This window comes from Bacillus rossius, chromosome 1, assembly GCF_032445375.1.
Source record: "Bacillus rossius redtenbacheri isolate Brsri chromosome 1, Brsri_v3, whole genome shotgun sequence".
In the NCBI taxonomy this organism is placed as follows: domain Eukaryota; kingdom Metazoa; phylum Arthropoda; class Insecta; order Phasmatodea; family Bacillidae; genus Bacillus; species Bacillus rossius.
Window position 1 is genome coordinate 67,622,603 of NC_086330.1, and position 22,739 is coordinate 67,645,341.

The window sequence follows — 22,739 nt, forward strand, 5'->3', positions numbered from 1 at the left end:
GCTTCCAAATGTGCTGCCTTTTCGTAGTCGGTGCTTCCAAATGTGCTGCCTTTTCGTTGTCGGTGCTTCCAAATGTGCTGCCTTTTCGTTGTCGGTGCGTCCAAAATGTGCTGCCTTTTCGTTGTCGGTGCTTCCAAATGTGCTGCCTTTTCGTTGTCGGTGCGTCCAAAATGTGCTGCCTTTTCGTTGTCGGTGCTTCCAAATGTGCTGCCTTTTCGTTGTCGGTGCTTCCAAATGTGCTGCCGTTTCGTTGTCGGTGCTTCCAAATGTGCTGCCTTTTCGTTGTCGGTGCTTCCAAATGTGCTGCCTTTTCGTTGTCGGTGCTTCCAAATGTGCTGCCTTTTCGTTGTCGGTGCTTCCAAATGTGCTGCCTTTTCGTAGTCGGTGCTGCCAAATGTGCTGCTTTTTCGTTGTCGGTGCTTCCAAATGTGCTGCCTTTTCGTTGTCGGTGCTTCCAAATGTGCTGCCTTTTTGTTGTCGGTGCGTCCAAAATGTGCTGCCTTTTTGTTGTCGGTGCTTCCAAATGTGCTGCCTTATCGTTGTCGGTGCTTCCAAATGTGCTGCCTTTTCGTTGTCGGTGCTTCCAAATGTGCTGCCTTTTCGTTGTCGGTGCTTCCAAATGTGCTGCCTTTTTGTTGTCGGTGCGTCCAAAATGTGCTGCCTTTTTGTTGTCGGTGCTTCCAAATGTGCTGCCGTTTCGTTGTCGGTGCTTCCAAATGTGCTGTATTTTCGTTGATAATTCTTCTATTTTTAATGTTGTTTTGACTCTAGTATTATTGTAAATGGTTCTTGATTTGACTAGCGTATTATTCCATACGGTGCATGTATATAAGCGAGTACTAGACAACAGGACGCTCAGTTTGTTACTGACGTCGTCGGTGTAAGGATCACCTAGTTTGTTTCATCTGGTCATTAATCACGTAATTACCTGTTCTTGCGAACTCGATGGCATCTTTACCGACTTTAACGACGAACTCAATGGAGGTTGTACCATCGACTGCGGGAACCATGACGTCAGCGTCGACGATGGTGGAGCAGATTCCGTTGGCAACGTCGATGTCAACACTGGAGGAGACTTCAACAGACGTGGTACCGCCAGCAGAAGAGACTTTAATGCTACTAGTGCTGGCTGCACAGGGAAACTCGACGAACGCTGGTTCGTCATCAATGGAGACTTCAATGGATGCCGAATCGACAACAACTAACGAACATCGGTGCTGTTACTGCGACAAGATTTTCTCAAACAACAGCAATGCTCGACGACATGAGAATAGAGAATGTGCCAAGAACCTATATCGTAAAATGTTTGATTGTGAGAAATGTCATAAGCAGTTTGCCAGAAAAGATAATATGAAAACGCACATGAAGGCATGCAAAGGTCCTTCTGTTCGGTAGAAAGTAAAGGTTTCAGCGCAACAACGATGCATTGATGTTCATAAGAGTATGCCTGGAGATGGTGCAACTGCGGCAACGTCAGTATCTGGATCGGGTCTGAAAGGTTCGTCTTCATCACCACGGTATCCTTGCAGCTACTGTGATACGTCGTTCGCATTTGCTCATGATGCACGAAGACATGAGCGGAGCAAATGCACGAAGAATCCATCTCGCATGAAGTTTCGATGTGATGAGTGTCATGAATGGTTTACTCGAATTGATAATTTGCGATGGCATGCGAAAAACTGTAAAGGTGAAGTCCGTGTGCCTACTGCTGAACTACCTGCAGAAATTTCGACTCCTCGGTTTAGGTTGAAGGCTCGTGAGCGTACAAGCAAGAAAACCGATGTGCAGCAACCGATTGGTATGACGTCTGAACAGGAAAATAAACCTAAGACTGTGTTCGGCGCATTACAAGTGAACGATAATGGCTTCTACTTGGCGCAGTCTGCATTTCGTGGAACATTGAAGGACTACTATTATTTAAATACGTTAGGTGAGTCGAAAGACATTTGTAATTTTCTTGATGATATCAGAGAGTACATAATCAATCAGCTTACTGATGATGTAGCAACAAACGGACCTTTGAAATATAACTTGTGGTTGGACTGTATATATGGAAAGCCATATCCGTTCGATGACAAAGTGAAGAAGTGTGCATTCAAGACATCGGCTGCAGTAATTTACAGTTCTAACGATGTGAAGCAAACTGTTAAAAACGGTATCCAGAAACTCTGTCAAGAAGAGGTGGACTATGTCTGTAAAGGTTCTGGCTGGACTCTGTCTAGTATAAACCGATTGGAGCTAAGAATTAGTCATTTCACACCGCTGCGGAACTAAATGATTATAAGATTGCTGGCTTTCGCAAATGATCCTGTAGTAGAATAGAAATTATGTAATAAATATTATGTTTGTAAAAGAACTTGTGGTGTTTAATTCCTCGAACCTGTTACTATTATGTTAAATTGATGTTATATTTAATTTTTTTGCATCGTCCTAGATCGTACCAAGGACCTTAGTCGACCTAATCGATCAGTATATAGATTACAAATTTATTTAATGAATTTTGGAATTTTTCCCGAATTTCTAGCTAAATAATTATGGATTTTCAAGATGGCGGCCAAATGACAATATGTCGGGTGTCACAGCAATAATAAATGATTACTGCATTCTAGCGGATAAGAATTAAACTAACATGGCGTCAGCGCACTCTCGTCGACGATACACTGATGATGGCTTCCAGCAGACGAGGACAAGATGGCGGACATGACGTCATACTAGATGACGATATATATATGCTTTGAAAAAAAAAGTGGAGGGAGTCAGTATGCCTGCAGTCACCGCGGGGGAAGGATCGGTCGCCATTTTTATTTAATGTACTCGTCGGGTTTGAACCGAGGACTCCGAGCTCCGTGTTGTAAATGTTTGTTTTTTAAATATTTTATAAAAATTTTATTATTTAATTTTTTTTATAATTTTAAAATTTTTTTCATTAAAATCGGATAATAAATTTAAAGATGGCGGCCGTAACGGAAATTGCAACGGTGACGTCATAATTCAAAATGGCCGATAACACAATGACGGAATGTTCGAGAAAACGAAATGACGTCATCCAAGATGGTGGATCCAAGATGGCCGTCGGGGTCAAAGTCAAAGGTCAAGGTCACATCCTGATAGAGGCTTAACTGAGGCTTGAGTTAAGGATGCTTAAGCCTCTATCAGGACATTTCTAGCCGCTGGGATTTTTAAGGACTAAAACGGGAAATTTTCCCTCGAAACGGGAATTTTTCCCTCGAAAACGGGAAATTTTTTCTTAAAACGGGATATTTTGAGTCATTTTGAGTCATTTTTGAGGAATTTTGAGGAATTTTTGCCGCCGTGACGTCACAAATCCAAGATGGCGGAGCCGGCTCTCGGCTCCACCGCCTGAGGCCTGATCTCGGACCGTCATTCACATACTACTCCTAGGGCCCCGCAAAGTTTAGGGCCGCTACAGTTTGTAAACCCCTTGGCGTGGTAGTCAGTTTTTGTAAACACCGGTGTTACTTTTTGACAACTATTCCAGACAAGTTATTTGACACGGACTATACGCGTGGAGTTCGTCGACCGTGAAAATAAAGAGAAAAAAACCGAGAGAGTGTTAAAAGGGGGGGGGGGGGAGGAGGGAAGAAACCGCTGCCACGTCGCCGATGACGTGGCGACGGTCAGCTGCGAGCATCAGCTTCAAGGTCATCACGACGATCCAGACGGCCACGCTGTACATTTGTCTAGCGGAGAAACCCGATCAGCGCGCCTTCGGCGGGTCAGGGCAATGCCTGCGGCCTTGGGTCATCGGCTCTGGCAACAGGCGCTTAAGATGTTGTACGATGGAGGGAGAGAGAAGTCGTGCTGCAGTCGGAGCCGCTAACCCTCGCCCCTAACTCTTACTGATATGTATTACGTCTATAACGCATCGTGTTCAGTAAATAAATCATTTTATTTTTTGACGGTTTTTTATGTCGAGCAGTTATTGCACACGGGTAAATAAACGTTTTAGCTTTGGCCCTGCCATAATTTCTTTTTGAAGTTATATCTCTTTAAACGTGTTATAAAAAATTATGAGAGTGAATTTTTACGATGCGCGCGCACCATGCAACGAATTTTTCACATGATGAAAAAATAGGTTACATGCAAATAAAACTGATATAAGATGTGCTTTTAAATCGTACTTACGTGAATGATACTGAATACTGGTCCATATAATTAAAAACATTTATTTATTGTGAATATTAGCGATAAAAATTGTGTTTATAAACTTTTTCAAATGTATTTATTTAAGTAAGATTTAGGTTATACCTCTTTATTAAAATTTATGAAAATTAATTTATACAATGCGCGCGCAGCATGTTAAAAAAAAAACAGGATTTCAAATGTTACGTACAAATAAAAATTATAATGTGCTTTTAATTCATATAATTTAGTGAATGATATTGAATATTGGTCAATATAATTTAAAATGTTATTTAGTTTGTGTATTAGTGCTAATAATTGTGTTTATAAAATTTTCAAGTCTATTTTCGAGTGTATTTAAATAAGTGAGTATGTATATGTTTCGGTATGTATAATTTAATTTAATTATAAATTATAACTATTACAAAATAAATTAATATGTAATAATTAAAGTTAATATATTAATTCAGCATATTTATTTATTAAATTTTATTTCGATTATTTCATTAAATCAAATAATTAATTGTAAACACTTTCTTTAATTAATACTGAACACCAGTAGTATAGGAATGGGGATCCTGCGCCTGTGTTCTGTGTGCGGAGTCTGTGAAGTTGACCTCAATTTTGGATAACCTTGAACTTTTATATTTGACCTTGACGAACTTTGAACATTTACCTCGACCTTGAACTTTGAACACAGTAAAAATCTTGAATTCAGCCGCCGTGACGTCGAGCATACCACTTGCCAAATGTTGAATTTTTCGTTACGGTCGCCATCTTTAATTCTGATGTCACATCCTCCATCTTTTATCTGACATCACAACCACTTTTTTTCGATTCTGACAATTCCGCATATTTTTGTCGTCTGCTGTAGGCTGCCATCTTGGATGATGTCACGACCACCATCTTGGTTTTTTTTTTTTCCTTTTCCGCTGGAGGCCGTCATCTTAGATACCGAAATCTTTGTTTCTGATATTTGTTCCTAGAGAGCGCCAGCATCGCTCTGTCCCATGAAAGTAAGCTTGATGTGTATGGCCACTTAACGACATATTAAATTTAATTTTTTACACAAAATACATTGGAAACCTAGGAGATTCTAACCATGACAGATCGGACCTCGGTTTTTGAAAATATATGCCTTTAACTATATGGCCATTGAGACATTTGCCAGACTGAAGATTAAGGTATATGAAAATAACACACATTCAGATCGTAAATCTTTTGGACTCGTAGGAATAATAGCATCACCTGTTAAAGACAGACTCGCCATCTTTTATTTTTCAATATTTGCTACCAGGAGAGCTTGTGTCATGTAGTACACACATCCTCTGATAGAGGGCGCTGCCGCCATATTAGTTCAATATTAACACAATACAGTGCAGTAGTATTTATCACTGTGACATCCATAGCCATACTGTCGGCCGCCATGGCCACCATCTTGAAATTCTGTACTTATTTAGATAGAAAATCTGGAAAAATTCGAAAAATCATCAACAAATCACAATTTTAAAATAATGATTGACTAGATCGATTCCGGTGCTTGGTTTGATCCTTGACAGACCCAAAAAAAATATATTTCATTTCGTTCTAATTTAATGTACCAACTTGAATTACTATCTACAACTTTTGTCTGAAATAATTTTTTATACGACCAACTATTACTGAAAAGGGTGGAATAAACAAAGATTGGAAGACAAAATAAATCATAACTTCATTTGTAGCACACCATTGATTTTTCGTTAAGATTGTTTGTAAATATTATAATCTTTATCTAAAGATTTTGTCTGAAATAATTTTTGATAATACAAACTATTATTGCAAGGGGTTGAAATGCCTGGGATTGGAATAAGAAAACAAATAAAACTTCCCTATCATCTACACTATTGAATCTTTTCTTATTGATGTTTGACTTTCAAAATATTGTCTAAAACTACTATTACAATAAATTTTTATCCAACTAAATATTACTGCAAAGGATGAAATAAACAAGGTTTGAAAGTAAAAAAAAAAAAAATACTTTTTTTTTTAAATATATATACTAACAAATCCGTTGTAATTTCTTTTAAAAAAAACTATACTTTATCAACTTTGGCTGAAACAATTTTCGATGAAACTAATTATTACCGTAAAACAAGGGGTTTAAATTTAAATAAATTCAAAACTTCCTTAGTAGGTATCAAATTCGTTCGAATTTATTTTAAACCATCTAATGTTATCTTAAACTTTGGGGCAAAGCAAAATTTTTATACGACCACTTATTAGTGTAAGGGACCAAAAAAAGTGTTTGAAGGTCCAAAAATTAAATAATTGTCTTAGATGGTATATAATATGAAATTCCTATTAAGCTATTCAATGCTATATACACTGAGTTAGAAAAATTCGTAATTTTTTCGTTGCATGGAAAATGAGCAAATATTTAATCGATCGTTTTGTAATATTAGAGAACATAAATATGTTATGTACATTAAGTTATTAAAATGTTTCAGAAGTTTATAGGAGTTGCCAAAATATTTCCAGAATAAATAGTACTTCAAAATCTACCTTCACCTGTAGGATGTGCCGAAAGGGATTCCCCCCCCCCCCCCACCCCCCTGTGGAAGTGACCCTACAGTTGACCGCGTGAGGCGCTCGGTCTGATCGTTCTTGGACAGCCCTGAGCTAGGGTGTGTCGGTCTGGTCTACTTTTCGTGCTAACAAGACAGCGCAAAGGGCCGCCGAATGAAGGGAAGGCGATAGAAAAAACGGGAAGTTGATCGCCTTGAAAAAAGATGGTTCCCACTTGCATGGTCTCATCAGGTTTTTTTTTTCGGGTGAAAGACGTGAAGAAAACATGGGGAGACAAAAAAAAACAAAGTTAAAGGGCAGGTAACGTCCTATCAAGAAGAAGGTTTTGAGGGGTTTCGACAAGGGATATACCGGATGTTTCAAAATGCGTGATACAAACTTTAGGGTGTTATATAACACAACCAGACAAGCAGTAATCTCAGTGCACTGAATAGGGTGCAACTCAACTGGTGAAGCACTTTAGCGTGTAACATCCTTAGATCGCAGTGTGCATTTAAATGGCCATTTACTTTCTCTTTCCAATGCACGATTTCTGCCATTAACGCTGTCCTTGTTTCGGTGTGCTCTGTTGCAAGGTAAACGCCAGAGACACAAAAGTTTCACACAGAACTATGTAATGTAATGAAAATTTTCTTTAAAACTATCTGAAGAAACATTGTATTTGTTAAGTAAAATCTGGAATGAGCATTTTGAAAATACGTTTTCCTGTTGTATTTTATCAAGATCATCATCTGATATTAATTTTTTATTTCTAAGAAGCCGTAATTTGAAAAACGCTATCTTGGTTTCAAATGATTTTGTTAACAATTTTTATATCGTTTATTATTAAAAAGTTTGGCTCTTGATTATAGCACATAATTTTATGGGATGCCCTGTTATTAATAGTGACTGACTCCAACAAATAGTTTCTCCTGTGAAATAATAATTGGTTGTTATCACTAATTTTTTTTTTCTGTCAGAATGACAACTGTAACAATACTGCAAATAGAAACTATTGTATGGTCTTAGAAAAATGAATAAATATTACGATTAATTTTAATATTAAAACCTATTATATTTAACAATGGTATAGGAAATAAAACGTTTAATGTATTAATCTGGCAACATTGTTGGCCGTTTACTCTACACTGCCATCTAAGCGTAAGACGGAACATAGATAACAGTACATGCTGTGTTACGATATGATGATAAACAAGAGACGAGTGACATGGTACACTCAGTCCACGTCCAGCATTCCGTTTGCTAAGATGTTGGTGAAACTGCTGTCAGGTTCTCGCATGTGGCATATGTCTTCTTGGAACGTCGTCCTTCTCTTCATTCGCGCACGCATACATCTCGTTGGAGATCCACAGCACAAGCGACGACGGTTGCTTCGAACCGCTCGTTAAAATCGTTCGCTGGGAAGCGCCCTCTACTGCTTCACCGGTTGAGTTCCGAGCATACATTATGTGGTGACTTGTGCTTGCTCAGTTGTGCTCTATTACCTCCTAATGTACGAACCACAAATTCGAAAGAAAATAATAATTTCGAACATTACCTTCAATTTAATTTATCATAATGCAAAATTGATCCTTATAAGATAATGCAAGATGTTTATAATATTGCAATACAGCCTCCAGGAAGCAAGGACTTTTTTGTACTAAAACGATGATAAAATAATTTTAAAAAATACTTATTTACTTACAATACATTTACAATAATAACAACTATCTAGGTCAAAATTAAACTAATTCAAGGTTAAACGCTATTAATGACATGAATGTTCGAAAAATTACAGAAAACAATTATTTACTATTTGTAAAACTTATGTGTGTCTACGTCACGCTAAAACTACTAAATAGATTTAAATGAGATATTCTTCAAATAAGCCGTGAGCTTACTTGAAAACTGGGATATAAATAAATAAGAAATTCTTCCTTGAGTAAGTCTGGTTTTTTAAATGATAGGCGTATCTTTGTATCCAATAATGCAAAATCACTGGATATGTAAAATTACACGAAATAAGGATATTAAGGAAAGAATAAGCATTAAAATGAAGTCTTAAGATTTGCTTGAAGTTATTTCGGAAAACCACGGTAACAGTAATCAATATCGAACACAGGTCCACAGAATACCGGTAAAGTGTCTAGGCACCGCCTGGCTGTCTATGCAGAAATAAACACTAACAAACTCAATTTTATTAACTACCAAATATTCATAAATGCAAAACACATAGTATACAGTTCCTGAAACATATACCTATTGTGTTTTGAAGAAATCCAAAATTATGAGTAACGTTTAGTATTATTATTATTATCATCATGAATCCATCAAAGAGCCACAAAAGTATTAAAATAACTGTCGTACAGTAAGTTCACGTATTTTATCGGTGTGGCCAGAGGGGGGATGGTCTTAGTTTCAGCGACGGCAATACCTCGCTCAACTGGACATTTCCTCTATTTTATTAGTGATTTCCTGCTAGCTATGCAAGTTACCTGAACCTCGCGTGGCATTAGCCAGGGTTTTCCCTGCTCCTATGCAGGTTTTACCTGGACCTCATTAGCTTTGGGTAGGGCGTCGTAAGGGGGCTTTAATCACGGCGCCAATTGCTGCCATGGCTGACCAGAGTCCAAGGGCGCAAGTCTGTATGATTCGCACCGGAGGGGGCCCGCGCGGCCCGTGAGTTTTGCGCGTGGGTTTAACCGACACAGGTCACCTCTGGACAAGGTGTCTGTCTGTTATAAGCTGCCCATATTTTGGCCTTTATGCATGCAATAAGCAGAAAACCTTAAAAATATACAGAAAGTTGTCCATAAAACATAGTTTTGATGTTTACGTTTATCAATCCCATTTTAGTCACGACTTGGCAAGCGCAAGCGGGCACCCTCAGTGAGGGGCTTATTAATTTCAGGAGGGCCCAGCCCCCCCCCCCCCCCCACACACACACACACACAGTTCACAAGTAACCACATGTTGCACGCTCCCTTTACCACATGGTTAAAAGTCAGCTTTGAGTTAGCTGCTGTGTCACCTGAGGAACGTTCAAATTATTATTGGGTATGGCAAATTCAAATTAGCAAAATTCTCGACTCACGCCACTATGTTCAGGAGCCCCATCATATCATGTCAGGCATAAATCATAGCAAATCGTTTCTGATAGTATTTATTTATGTCTTACAATTGTAGTACCACTGTTATCTACTAGTCTATGATCAGACATCACGAACTCGGCTAAAATACAGCATGTGTGACGCGTCACGACCACAAATCTTCAGCTGTCCCCGATCCTCAAGTGGTTTGGCGTTGCTACCTTTGAATATATATATATATATATATATATATATATATATATATATATATATATATATATATATATACTGTATATATATTCAAAGTTGCTACGACGTCGTAGAAACAGCTCGGCTTGATAATTTCTACGGGAGAAGATTCAAAAGAAATTCCATATCCTAAACGAAGAAGTGTTAGAATTATAATTATTGCTGAAAGCAGTTCATGTAGATCCTTTGTAGCCACTTTTACCTGCACTAACGTTTTTTTTAACAGCCTGTGATAGTCGATAAACAATTTTATCTTTCTATGGAAACTTGCGATATTTTGTTAGCAGGCAAGAACGCACGAATTACTCGTCTATTGGAGTGCACTGTGTCTACAACAAATAAACCTACGCCCTAAGGAGCCCGCCTGGTTAGGGTGTGTGTGTTTGTGTTAGTGAGGCGAGATGTAGTTATGAACAAGAAGAAGACGTGGTTACCCAATCGGGCATGGGGGGGGGGGGGCATCCCTCCCCCCTGGAATCAAAAACTTTTGGCAAATGTTGATGCATGGGTGGGGTGTTATTAATTTGATTCAAATATATATTTTTTTTCGAAAAAATGTTTTTTATTCATTAAATGAAAACTATATTGATGATTAACATCTTAGCTCTCGATATACGGCATTTGATGGGAGTAATTTCGTGAACGTGACGGAAGTGAAGGAACGGAAATGTGTAACAACCACGGTGTTCACAAATACAAAGATAAAATTACTAGTATTAACTGTTTAGTGAATTTTAACAAGCTGGGCAGTGTTTAAATAAAATTTGTCAAAAATCATGTCTAAAGCCGGGGTTTAGTGTTTTTCCAAGTCTTTCTTCACTTCTATCAGAGCCGTTTCATTATATAGTTTAAAATATTGGTCGACTAATCAAATGATCCAATAGTCGACGTAGTTGCTCCGGCAGCGAATTCTAGCCGCAGCGCAGGTGCGGAAACTACGTGTGATTCGCGTCCAGAAATGTAGTTTAAAACACAATTCGCGTATATTTATCACGTTATGAATTATTTTTAAGGATTCCAAGTTTAATTCTATGTCCGAGTTTCGTATTTTAAGTGTATTTGCAACATGAAAACACATAAATTTGCTCCTTACCGAGTTTAAACGTTACACGCAACTGGCGAGTACTGAAAGACTCCCTCAATTTTTTTTTTATGTTAGCAAAATTCATAGTTGAAATTCAGTCCACAGGAATAATTAGTACATGGAATAATTTAATGCTCCACTCTTTACATTCACTAGTAATTAATGGCAAAAGTGCATGCTGCTCTGCTCTCTTTAACTAGTAACCACATTATCTACGTTTTTTTTTTTTAAAGGGAAGCATAAAACTTACAAGCACCCTTTACAGTGTCGTTAACCCCACGCGCTATTATACCAACAGGTCGCCGATTAAGCCCCCCCCCCCCCCTTTTTTTTCACAACCAACTACCCGGTAACCTTGAAATCACGTGTAACCCGCCACGTGACGTGTCCTCGTTACCGACCCATGAGCTTTCTAATAAGACTTGACATTGTGTAGGCAAGTCGAGTGAGCCTGATGTGACATAATCGCCGCCCTTCACCGAGTGCCACGCGCTTCTTAGCGCACACATCGCGGCTCTCGGGAGGAAGCGACTGCGTGTGCTCTCTCAGATAAGCCTACAAAGAATTACTTCAAAATTTTTCGCATCAAAAGATTCCATTTTTCACTCCGCTCGCAACATCCTCGCCCGGTAGCCACAGTTAAGAGTCGTTTAACGTTTCTGGAATCTGAAAATTCTCGAAAGTAGTGCCAGTTGTCCAAGTGTCCTTCACCCGCTGTTTTCTTTTTGTCGACATTGTCTACATCTTCTTTTGGTCGTGTGTTCCTAAACAAACATCATGCGTTGATTTGCAAGCGACAGTTGGTAAATGGGTGTCATTGGTACTTATTTGAGGACTGTCAAATTCGAGAGACGTTACATGTCACAGACTATACCTGGCTTGGCAGCCCACTTCGAGCAGAGTGAACTTAAGATGGAGCACTGTCTGCGTTGACAAAGGAGAATTTTTCTAGCCGACATCCACGGTGCCTTCAATAAGGTGACACGTTCACTTGACCAATCAGCATCACAACAAGTCTGAAGAGACCAGGCACCCTCCCGCTTTTTTATAAAATCATAACCACAGTGACAAAACTTAACCTGCACAATTAAAAATCTTTAAAACTCATTATTTCATCTCATGTTCATATTTCATTCCCAGTAAAAACATCTGCAAACATGGAAAAAAAAATTGTTCATAACCTGCACTGTTAAAAAATTTGCACCTTACATTATCTTCGCAAATTTGCGGGTACTACGTTCATTTACTCTGAGCATGAATCCACAAGAATAATCATGGTATATCAGCAAAACTACAAAAACTTGTAAAGCCTACTTGCAAGAACGGTATTATGTATTCCGCGTGTGTGTGTGTTTATCCTGTTTATACAGAAAAACCGAAATCTGAAGTTTAAATACGCAGTTTTACGAAGAACTCTTAATTTATTTTAGGCGAATCCTTCGTATAAATGTCGGTAAATCTACTGTAATTTCTAACAGTGTAGCAAAACTTTAATTTCTTTTGTTTTTAAAAGTCGTAACTTCTTAAAGCTGGTAGGGTAAGTCGTTACGATAAATCCTCAGCGTAACAAAAAGTGCAAAGCTTAAGAATGCTGCACTCGATGGCAACGATAGGCAGGGGGAATGCTGAATAACATAGTCATATAACTGCAAGACTCTGTGCAGGCTTTCCGTCGCCATGTTTATTAAAATTAATTATTTAAAATTTTTGTTTTCTCGTTTGAATGGATTTTTTAAGTGAGAAGTTTTACTTCTCACGCGCGTGGCACCATTTCCGCGTCACACACCATTTCCCGCCTAAAACCTGTATCTCATTGCCAAAGGAGTCTAAGTCCAAATTTGAGGATTTTTGTTTTATTGTAGGTTATGGCTTAAAAATTAGTTTTATATTCAACCATAACTTCCTTACTAAATCAAAAACTATTCTAAAGTATTTAACTACAGCCACAAGAGCTTGGTCCAAAATTTCAGTTGAGTCAGACAAACATTAAGTCCAGTTACACTGTTATGTATGCAGCTGTTTTGGAGAAAGTCCTATTTTTGAATAAATTAATCATAAATTTCTTGCCGGGCACAAGCATATGGAGGTTGATGGAGAAGTACATTATCATTTAAAGAGCAGTTTTTTTTCACACTCCTGAAAATTTCCAAAATGTGTCCAAGGCTCGTTTGGTTCTCCGAGCATGATGTTTGCAAACAACATTTTTTTATCAGTTGACGAGTCATTTCCTTCACGTGTGATTCACATGAACCCCGCGCCCACCCGCCAAGGCGTATGCTGCACTAATCCTGAAGATTTGCGCCGGTTCTGGGGTACAGATATCAGCCACAACTCACAGTACAGATAGGTTATTATTGCGTTTTATTCTAGCTCGGCAGTCCACAGGACTTATCTTTAACACTTGTTGAAATCAACATCCGAGCCTAGGGTAACTGTTACGGCATGTGCATTCGCCTAAGTAACACATTATTTCATCTTGGCGATTACATCCTGGCGTCTGTTAACACCAAGACACTTTCCACGTAATTGATATGACAAATATATGCTATTTACGCATATAATTTTTATATTCAATAAAAAATGGCAGATTATAATACCCAAGAAAATTTTATACGTACAGCTGGAGTATGTGCTAGAAAACGTGGCGTCAAAAAAAACCGGATCGTTGCCAGGAGACTACCGAACAGTTTATCTTCCCAATATGGCGGCCAAAGATCCACACATGGACAAATCAGGGTATTTTCAATATGGCGCAATCATCTGTGCGTCTCTCTCCCTCTTGGCTTCACCCCCCTCGGCACTAATCCGACTTCATGCTCCCACGTGGTCCGTGGTGGGAACTTGACGGAACATCAGTTCGCGAGTTCGAAGGTCCCTGCGTCCTCCCAGGATAACCGACAAGGCGCGGCGGTGCGACGCGCACCCGAGATGCTCGCCTCAGCTCAACGTGGTGGACGTTGCTGCGAGCCTGTGGGTTTCCTCAGGGTGCTCCGTCTCACAGATCCGCTCTTAGTCCGTCTCTGCGTCTCCAGTCACCTTCTTGTTGATTCGTACGTGCAGTCATACAGACATTTATTCACCTTCACAAAACTATGTTCATTTTTTAAAAAAGGAGGGATAGGATGATTCGCTTCAGGTACCATTAGTATTGTTTCATAGAATCCTTACATAACAGGCTACGATAAAAAATTTAAAAAATTTACAATACAAAAAAAGTGACCTCTGAAAGTTGTGTCCGTGTATTTTAACTGCCATTGCAGCAATGGCACAAAATGGGCAGCAAAATTCATGGAATATTTGTACAATCGCATACAAAGCAATTTAATGATGAAAATAACACTAATATTATAAATGCGAAAGTTTGTTACTTATTCACGCACCAACCGCTGAACATATTCGGATGAGGTATGACACATAGCTAGCTCATTACCTGTATTAACACATAGGCCACATATTACTATGAAATTCCATCCCTAATGGAGTGAAAAATGGGTAAATTCATTTTTATACCAGAAAACCATAGGTCAAAGACATACACACAGTGAGTGTGTGTCATTTACCTATGTGCGCCACACGGTCATATAGTAAGGTCTGGCAACTTCCTATCCTCCTTGGTGAGACCCGTCCTCTTAGTGGAGCTCGCGGCGGCTAGCGAACTAACGGCGCTAGTAACAGTTATCTATTTCTATAACAATTTACTTTGCATGTCTCTAGGATTAAGCTGATTTTATTATTGATCGATTTGGTTGAAAGTTATAGGTAAATGTTATAAGTAACTTGAATTTATTTTTATCGTGACTCGCAAACGCAAGTCGAATCTTTCGCAGAGCTCACAAAAAGCTCAAGCTATGAAGATAGCCAGACAGCAAGAAACGTCACTTCATGCAAAACAGCGGAGAATTGAGCAGGTGGTTAAAAAAAAAAATCTTAAAAACCATGGCAAGTCATACTATGTTCTGAGCACACTAGGTGTGTGTGGCAAAGTTTAGATTACTATAGGCCGTAAAGTTATAACAGATTATGTCGTGCAATTAAAATACTTAACCGGTTTAGTTAAATTTAACCGTTAAACCACCAGTGAAACCACGGAGCGCAGCTACTCAACAATAATAATAGTAACCATAATAGTCATTTTTCAAGTCTGCAAACTTTGCGACCAAATAGATCTCGTCCCTCGTCAGCAAGGAAAAAATGTGACCAAGCGGAAAACTGCAGTTATGATATTTGGAGTGGCTGATCCAGGGCCTTATAACGGTCTTAGAGCCAGGCTGCATCCTGCCTCCGACCATGCTTGGGTGACACCTTCCGTGTTCGGGAACCGGCGTGTGACAATTACAATTTCAAGTTTCGGCGTAGGCTAAGAACTTGTCAACCTTATTCCCCCTCCCCCCCCTCTCCAACGAACAAGGCATTACGCTGGACATTTTCCATTGTATAACAAGCAAAAAATCCAATGCCAGGACAAAACAAGTAGATAAAACCCACTGCACTGTTAAAAATGTTCACCCAAAAATTTACGAAGAAAGTTTGTTACAAATTATCCAGAGATCTTAGTAAATGTACCGTTATCTTCGTAAAATTACGGGTATTAAGTTTATTGGCTTTAAACATGAATCTACGACGGTAATTTTGGTATATTAGCAAAGAATTTAAAAACTATTGAAGACTCCTGCAAAAAAAAACCTTATTTCTTCTACGTGTGTGTTTAACCTAGAAACAGAACCCTGGGGTCGAAATACGGCGTAATTCTATGAAGATTAAGTTATCTGAAAAGACGAAGAACTCTTAGTTTATTTGAGGTTAATTCTTCATAAAAATTTCGTAAATTTATTGTAATTTCTCAGTGTGGATATAAAAATATTTCAGTTTATACCAATTAAAATATCACGGGGAAAAAAAGTAGAAACAAACATAAAGAACACAATTCATTGCAACAAACATTTCTGAGAAAAACTTTGAATTGGTACCATGGGAAGAGAAGCAGTTTTTTTTCTGTAAATGTGAAGAAATCACAGTAACTCTCTCATAGGAAAAAATATTGCATCTGTTTGAAATTATTATACCTCATAGGATTAGTACTAAATAACCACTACTCAAGAAGTGGAAAGTGTAAAAATAGGATTTGAAGTATAAAATATTTTTTAACTCCTTTAGTAGGTACAGTATCAAAATAGTTCTAAGTTATCGTAATTTTTTTTTTAATTTTCTGAATTATTCTGTAAATATTGGGGACTGGGTCCATTTTTATATTACATATTTCGCTACAAACACGAAATGCCTAGTCATACTGCACGTATATTGAGCAAAAAGGAGGAAGCACAGAAAAATAGTTTGCTATGTAACTTAAAAAAAAAAACTCTAAAATTCTGAATTTTTTTGTTGGTGGCAACTCTAACAGGTAAAACAATTGGGTTAGTTTATAAAAAAAAAAAAAAAAGGAGGGGGGAACAGGCTTGTCGCACCCATCCTTGGCAACATTCTTGCTGAAGATCATGCACTCAACAGGCGAGCTAAATTTACAGTTACCGAGCGTGCCTGGTCATTCCGTAGCATTATCTGACTTCCGTTCGTGGGGGGCGGGAGTTCGATCCGGGCCCGCCTGAACTGGGGAAAAATTCTCTCCCGCAATGGGTTTCTGTCCCGGTTCCAGGCCAACTGTACAGACCTACGCCTTTTCCAGATTCTCTCCACAGAGCTGGCCAGCAATTATCATCAAACTATACGCCAAAACAGTAAAAAATTAAATCCCAAGCGAATTCAAGAAGTTCCTTATAGACTATTTGTGGGGCGGTAACAGAGTGATGTTAAATGCAACCCCCCGCCAAACACATAATTATTATGGGGGTACAACATATAATTGGTTCAAAAATTGAATCGTTACATTAATAACTATCACTTAAGTGGGCCTGCTGATGTGAAAACAATCATATTGTAATAATTATGATACAACATACTATTCTTTTTAGTACCTATTAAAAATAGCAATAAATTTTTTAATAATTCAAAAATATACAGGAATGAAAATGAAGACGGAAAAACCCTACACCAGTTCCCCCCTCCTCTTTTTTCCAAGTTCTTTTCCACTACCTGTAAACGCACCACTCCGTTATTTAATTCCAGCGCCTCTTTAGAATATTGTGTTCAAACACCAATATCAATATAAGTCTGGTTTACAATGATAATGCATTAATATCGGCACAAAGGCTGATACATATGCGTTGTATACATATACACATAAATATCACACAGTTAATCAAAGAATGCAGATATATAGCAAGCAAATGGTTTTGATTATTTACTAGGTACTCTAGACATGTTTATTTTCAGCTGATGTTAATAGAATTAAGAGAGCAACTTAGTATATAGTGCCACACGCTAAAATTTAGTGAACACTAAAGTTTAATAGAACTTCTCGATAGGGGCGTATGAAAGAGACGGTGATGGAGAGGCGAGAGGTATTATAAACACCCCCCCCCCCCCACCCCCCATCCTTTCACACACACCCTCCCGAAATCCTAAAACACACATATATATATATATATATATATATATATATATATATATATATATAATTTCCAACAAAATGAAAGAATTTGAAAACAATCAGCGGCCAAAGTGGTCCCCCCCCCCCCCCAAACACTCCACGGATTAACGAAATGAAATTTTGCGTTAGCCTCTACTATATTCCTAAAAATGTGTCTTAAAATTTAATTAAGTTTACGTTGACTAATTTTCTTATCCCTAGCACATTAAATAAATAATAATTCTAATAGTATTACTCAGTTTTATTTAACAATCAAATATAACCAACTATGCCTAGTTTAATAAATATGTACTAATTCAAAATTTATTTAAATTTATCCAAGTTAACTTTTTAATAGCATTAGCTGTAACTAAAATCAAAAGTATGCACGAAATTAATTATTATTTCAACATTCAGCGAATGAACTGAATGACAAAATAACTCAGAACAATATTGAAATAATTTTTTAGTCTTTTTTTTTATCATCTCCGTGTCACAACATTGTTAGTGAATTTTTTTTCTTATTTTTTTTCTAGATTTTGCTGAACTGATGGAACGACAACAGTCCAACAAAAGTATGTGCTTGAACCAAACGGATAACCTAGACTACTCACGTTATTCGCCAGATGTTATCCTCTGATCCATCCAACATGTCACATCAATGCCACTGATACTTAACAAAAACCCTTCTTATGACAACTTCCAGCACATGCACACGACCTCAAGCACGTACCCGAACGCACGCCTCGCGCCGTCACACTGGAGAAATGAATGGTGCTGCTGTACGGAGTGCAAGAAGTTGAGAGTCAGTTTCCTAGATGGCAGCACCATTCAGGTTCCGGCTGGGCGGGCGCTGTCAGCGTCTGATTCTGTGGTCTGATCGATCTGCTTATTTACTCGCGGATATTATGTCTAGTCTACGTTGCTGTATTATCACGATCTTGCTAATGCCATAGCACGAGTTGTAGATTATCTTGATTAAAGAACATTGTTACCCTTGACATAGTAGGTACCCGGAACGATTGAGGAGCGTATGAAATATATATAAACTAACGAGAATTAAAAATTGAAACAATCCATTCATTGGTGAATTTATGTCGAGATTGCGTTCAAATAATTATAATCTTAATTCTATACGTGAATTTGCACTTAAATAGATACGCCGTTTTTCAATTGAATGCATGCCACAACCGTAACAAAATTATTAGTTAATGAGTTCAAAGTTCTTACCTACTTGTATCAATTGTTAACATGAATTAGGTAACTACATTTAAAGACTGGTCTACAATCGACATAAACATTTACTCTTTATAGTTATTGCGATAAGTACTTACCTAACAAACAAAAAGCACAACTGTTGGTTATAAGAGACCTACACGTAATCAAATTCATGTTTATTTTTGTTTGTTTAAGCTTTTATAGAATAAATGCAGCTGTATTTGGTTGCGTATTTATAAGGAAAATGAAATCAGATTCGCAGACTAAAATACATAAAAGTGAAAGAATTTCGAAATAAAACGCAGAAAGATTTTTTATTTTAAAAAAGTGTGCTAACATAATGAACAAAATAAAATAATATCTGACACAATCTAGTCAACTTCTGCATTTTCTTTTATGTTCTATAAAGGTCTCACATGACGACGTAAAGTGTAAAATTCAGACCTGATTGGCCGCAAACGTAAAAAGGTTTAAGCAATACGACAGTATTATGCAAAAAGTAAATCTATAGCTGAATCTACTAATTACTAATACCGCGCTTATGTTAATGCTTATCGCATTGTACGCTTGTAGAAGGTTAATAGTTATGTACAATACTGTATTATGCTTGGGAAATGTTTAAATTGATTGTGTCCGTACCTTAAGATGTATCAACGTCAGCAATACTTTTTGATGAAATAATAACGCCAATTTTTGTAAGCAAATAAATCATGGTAAATATTTTAAAGTGTTTACTTAAGCGGCCGTTATAATCACTACAAAACACTTTTTTTTATTGTATGTAGGTAGGGCCGTCAAGAAGGATGATAAAAAAAGGGGAGGGGGGACATAATCCCCGGGGTCCGGTTACATTTCAAGACTTTTTAATGCGTAGAATTACCCTAATAGCAGGACTAAATTTACAAATCTGGAAACCTAAGTTATGCAATATGCTCATATCACGTTTAAATTCGTGGCCACGGTAACTTTTATAAGACAATCTACCTGGAAGAAAGTAGTAACAGACTGCAGGGAAAGACTATATATATACATACACATACATACATACATACATACATACATACATACATACATATTAAAATATTTTGTTTCATCTTAGATGAAGAGGTTTGATCATGGGCGAAAATATATAGGATGCCCACGGGGGCCCGCGGGATAGGATTTATTATTCCCATTTCACAATTATGATTTATCAAGCGCAAGTGGGGCCCCTTAAATAAGGGCTTTTTGATCCCAGGGGGGCTGGGCCCACCTGGCCGCCCCGAGATCTACGTCCATGGGCTTGATTATCGCTTGGCAGCGGAATGTTAAAAACCTGACAAGGCAATGAGAAGTCTGCCATCCACGACAGGTGGATGTTGCGTGAGGGAGATGTTAATTTAAGACCGGGACAGCTTCTGTTGCATCCAGTAACTCAGATTTATTTAGGCTCCTTAATTTGTCTAACATTTTCGTTCCGTTTTAGCGTGTTACAGTGGGCAAAGTGCACATATACATTTGGCGAAGTATAATAGTGTTGAAGTTATTGTGTGTGCATTATTTTTGACGTGACAATGTCTAATAAATCGATGAACGCTGGCTGCACGCACGAAAAATTGTCCCACTACGGATGTCCCACTACGGATGTGTCCTATTTACGCATGCGTGGCATCTCTCTGGTATGTTGCGGAACTCGGCCGGCACGTGGCGGTGTACTGCCCAGGTTTCACCCCGCCATGCTGCAGGGATAGGCGGGTCGCGCCGGTTGGATCACGCCTGCGCATGTCGCCACACACGGCTTGGGGCAGACGACAACATAGCGGGGTTCGAGGTTATTGTTGTGCACCGCGCCACGGGAGTATATTCGCAAGGAAATGGCGTTCTTACAAGTACGTATTATTTTAATTACTAGTGTAAATCAGTATATTTAAACAGTATTGTTTTAGCTGTGTAACTAAATATTTATTGCTGGTATGATTCTTTTCACGCTTTAGTTTGACATTGGTAATTATTTATCATGAGTTATTAGTTTATCAACTAAATCACACACCGTATTATAGTTATGAGCCCACGAGCGTGTAAATATTTCGAGTCCGACAGAGAAAATGCTAGTTAAAAGAAATTCAAACAAATATCGTGCGTGGAATATTATTAATTTATAACATCTGAACAATTGTTTCCAATATGGCCTCGTGGCCGTGTGGTAAGCACCGCACTTCTCATCTGCCACTGCCCGGGCCTACCGCGTTTTTAACTCGCTCTCCTCCATTCTCGGCCCCATAGCCCCCTACCAGACCAGGACAGAGTGCGCCTCTTCAAGGCGTACATTGTCCCCATGCTCCTCTATGCTTCAGTAATCTTTGCACACGTTCCCGACATCCGGCTCCACCCAATAACCACATGCTTTAACAAACTTCTCAGATCAACACTCGGTAAATACAGACATGTAACCAACATTCAGCTGCACGCACTCGCAAACATTCAACCACCCAGAGAACTCATCACTCAGTACGCAGACAAAATCTTTCAAAAAATCTCACGACACCCGTCAACACTCATTCAGAACATTGGCAAACACAACATAACACAGCCACACTCCCATAAACTAATAACTAACTACCACCCAGGCAGGCCACCCTGACTGGGCAGCAACAGTTAACCACTAGCAACGGACACCAACCAAAGTGCCAAAGCAGTGACCAAATACGAACGCCCACCACAGTGTCGTAAGTGAAATAGTTCAAAGAAATAGTGCTTCATAATGTATATAGTTGTAATGTTAATAGTTTTGTAAATAATGTATATTAAAAAGTGTTGAACGTCAAGAAAAAGACATAGAGCCAAAGAAGGCTCCAAATAACAAAACAAAAGGTTTTAAAAAATTTTCCTTTTATTCAAACCAATACTGTAAATAATATGAATCATTGCAAATAATTATAAAATAACTTTGGCAAAAGAGCACTGCGTGCTGGGGTGCCATTCCAAAAAATGTCCAAAACATGTAAAGTGTGAATATGTATGAATAAAAACTTATTAAATTGAAATTGAAATTGACTACCAATCGACAGGTTGACGGATCAAATCCCGGCGGCTGAATTTTTTTTCTTATAAAAATAAATACGGCGCGCACGACACTTCAAAAGTAATAAATATATTTGAATTAATGAATGCAGATAAAAATAAATGTATTAGGCCTAATTAAATTGTATATTTAATTTCAGTCCTTCTTTGTATCCATACAAAATGGTGATAATTCAATAAAAATGATTCAATTTTATTCATAAAAGTATGCAGAGGTAGATTTTATCATACAAACGATAGAAAAATTTAAAAAAAAATTCTTCCTCAAAGAATATAATATTTTAATGCCTAAATGGTTTGGTTGCAAAAACCTATTACGGCTCAGTCTCAGGCTGAATATGATATTTCATTTTCTTCTGGATCAATCATTTCATCAATGTTTTGTTATGACGTTGTCACGTTAAACTATCGTCCGTAAACCGACTTTACAGACAACCAATTTTTTCGATCCAGTTGTCTTCTGTTTGCTTGGAATATTCATTAAATGACCTGTAACTACTAAGATCCTAAATCTCACACAAGAAACAGTGATGTGTATCGCTGAACATGCAGATAATAAAAAATAGTTGTTACGTGACATATTAAATACACATCAAGTGTAATTTCGCTGAGAGTTAAAAAAATATGAGAGCATGTTTCTTATGAGCCACTTTTTTTAATTTCATCTATTTATTTCATAATATGAGTGTTGCGTGCGTTTATTCTACGTACGTCCTGTTTCTTTCGATCAAGCAGGAAATTATTTCAGAGTGATTAACAGGATAAAGAATTACCTGTGGTCAATAATAGGTCCACAAATTCTTTGTGATCTAGGGACATTATGCATTGA

The 22,739-nt window shown here is 38.0% G+C and overlaps 1 protein-coding gene across 2 annotated transcripts in view; it reads right to left on the minus strand.

Annotated features, from left to right (window-relative positions):
* The window catches only part of LOC134537076 (chondroitin sulfate synthase 1), a 143,380-nt gene extending 124,991 nt beyond the window's left edge, over nt 1-18,389 (minus strand). Inside the window, exon 1 of one of the 2 annotated variants that reach the window (XM_063377323.1) lies at nt 18,366-18,389. The gene's annotated coding sequence lies outside the window, so the exon portion shown is untranslated. Of the gene's footprint in view, nt 1-18,246 lie in introns of both variants that reach the window. The other variant, XM_063377314.1, reaches the window with a different exon arrangement.
* Nucleotides 18,390-22,739: the final 4,350 nt, after the last annotated feature.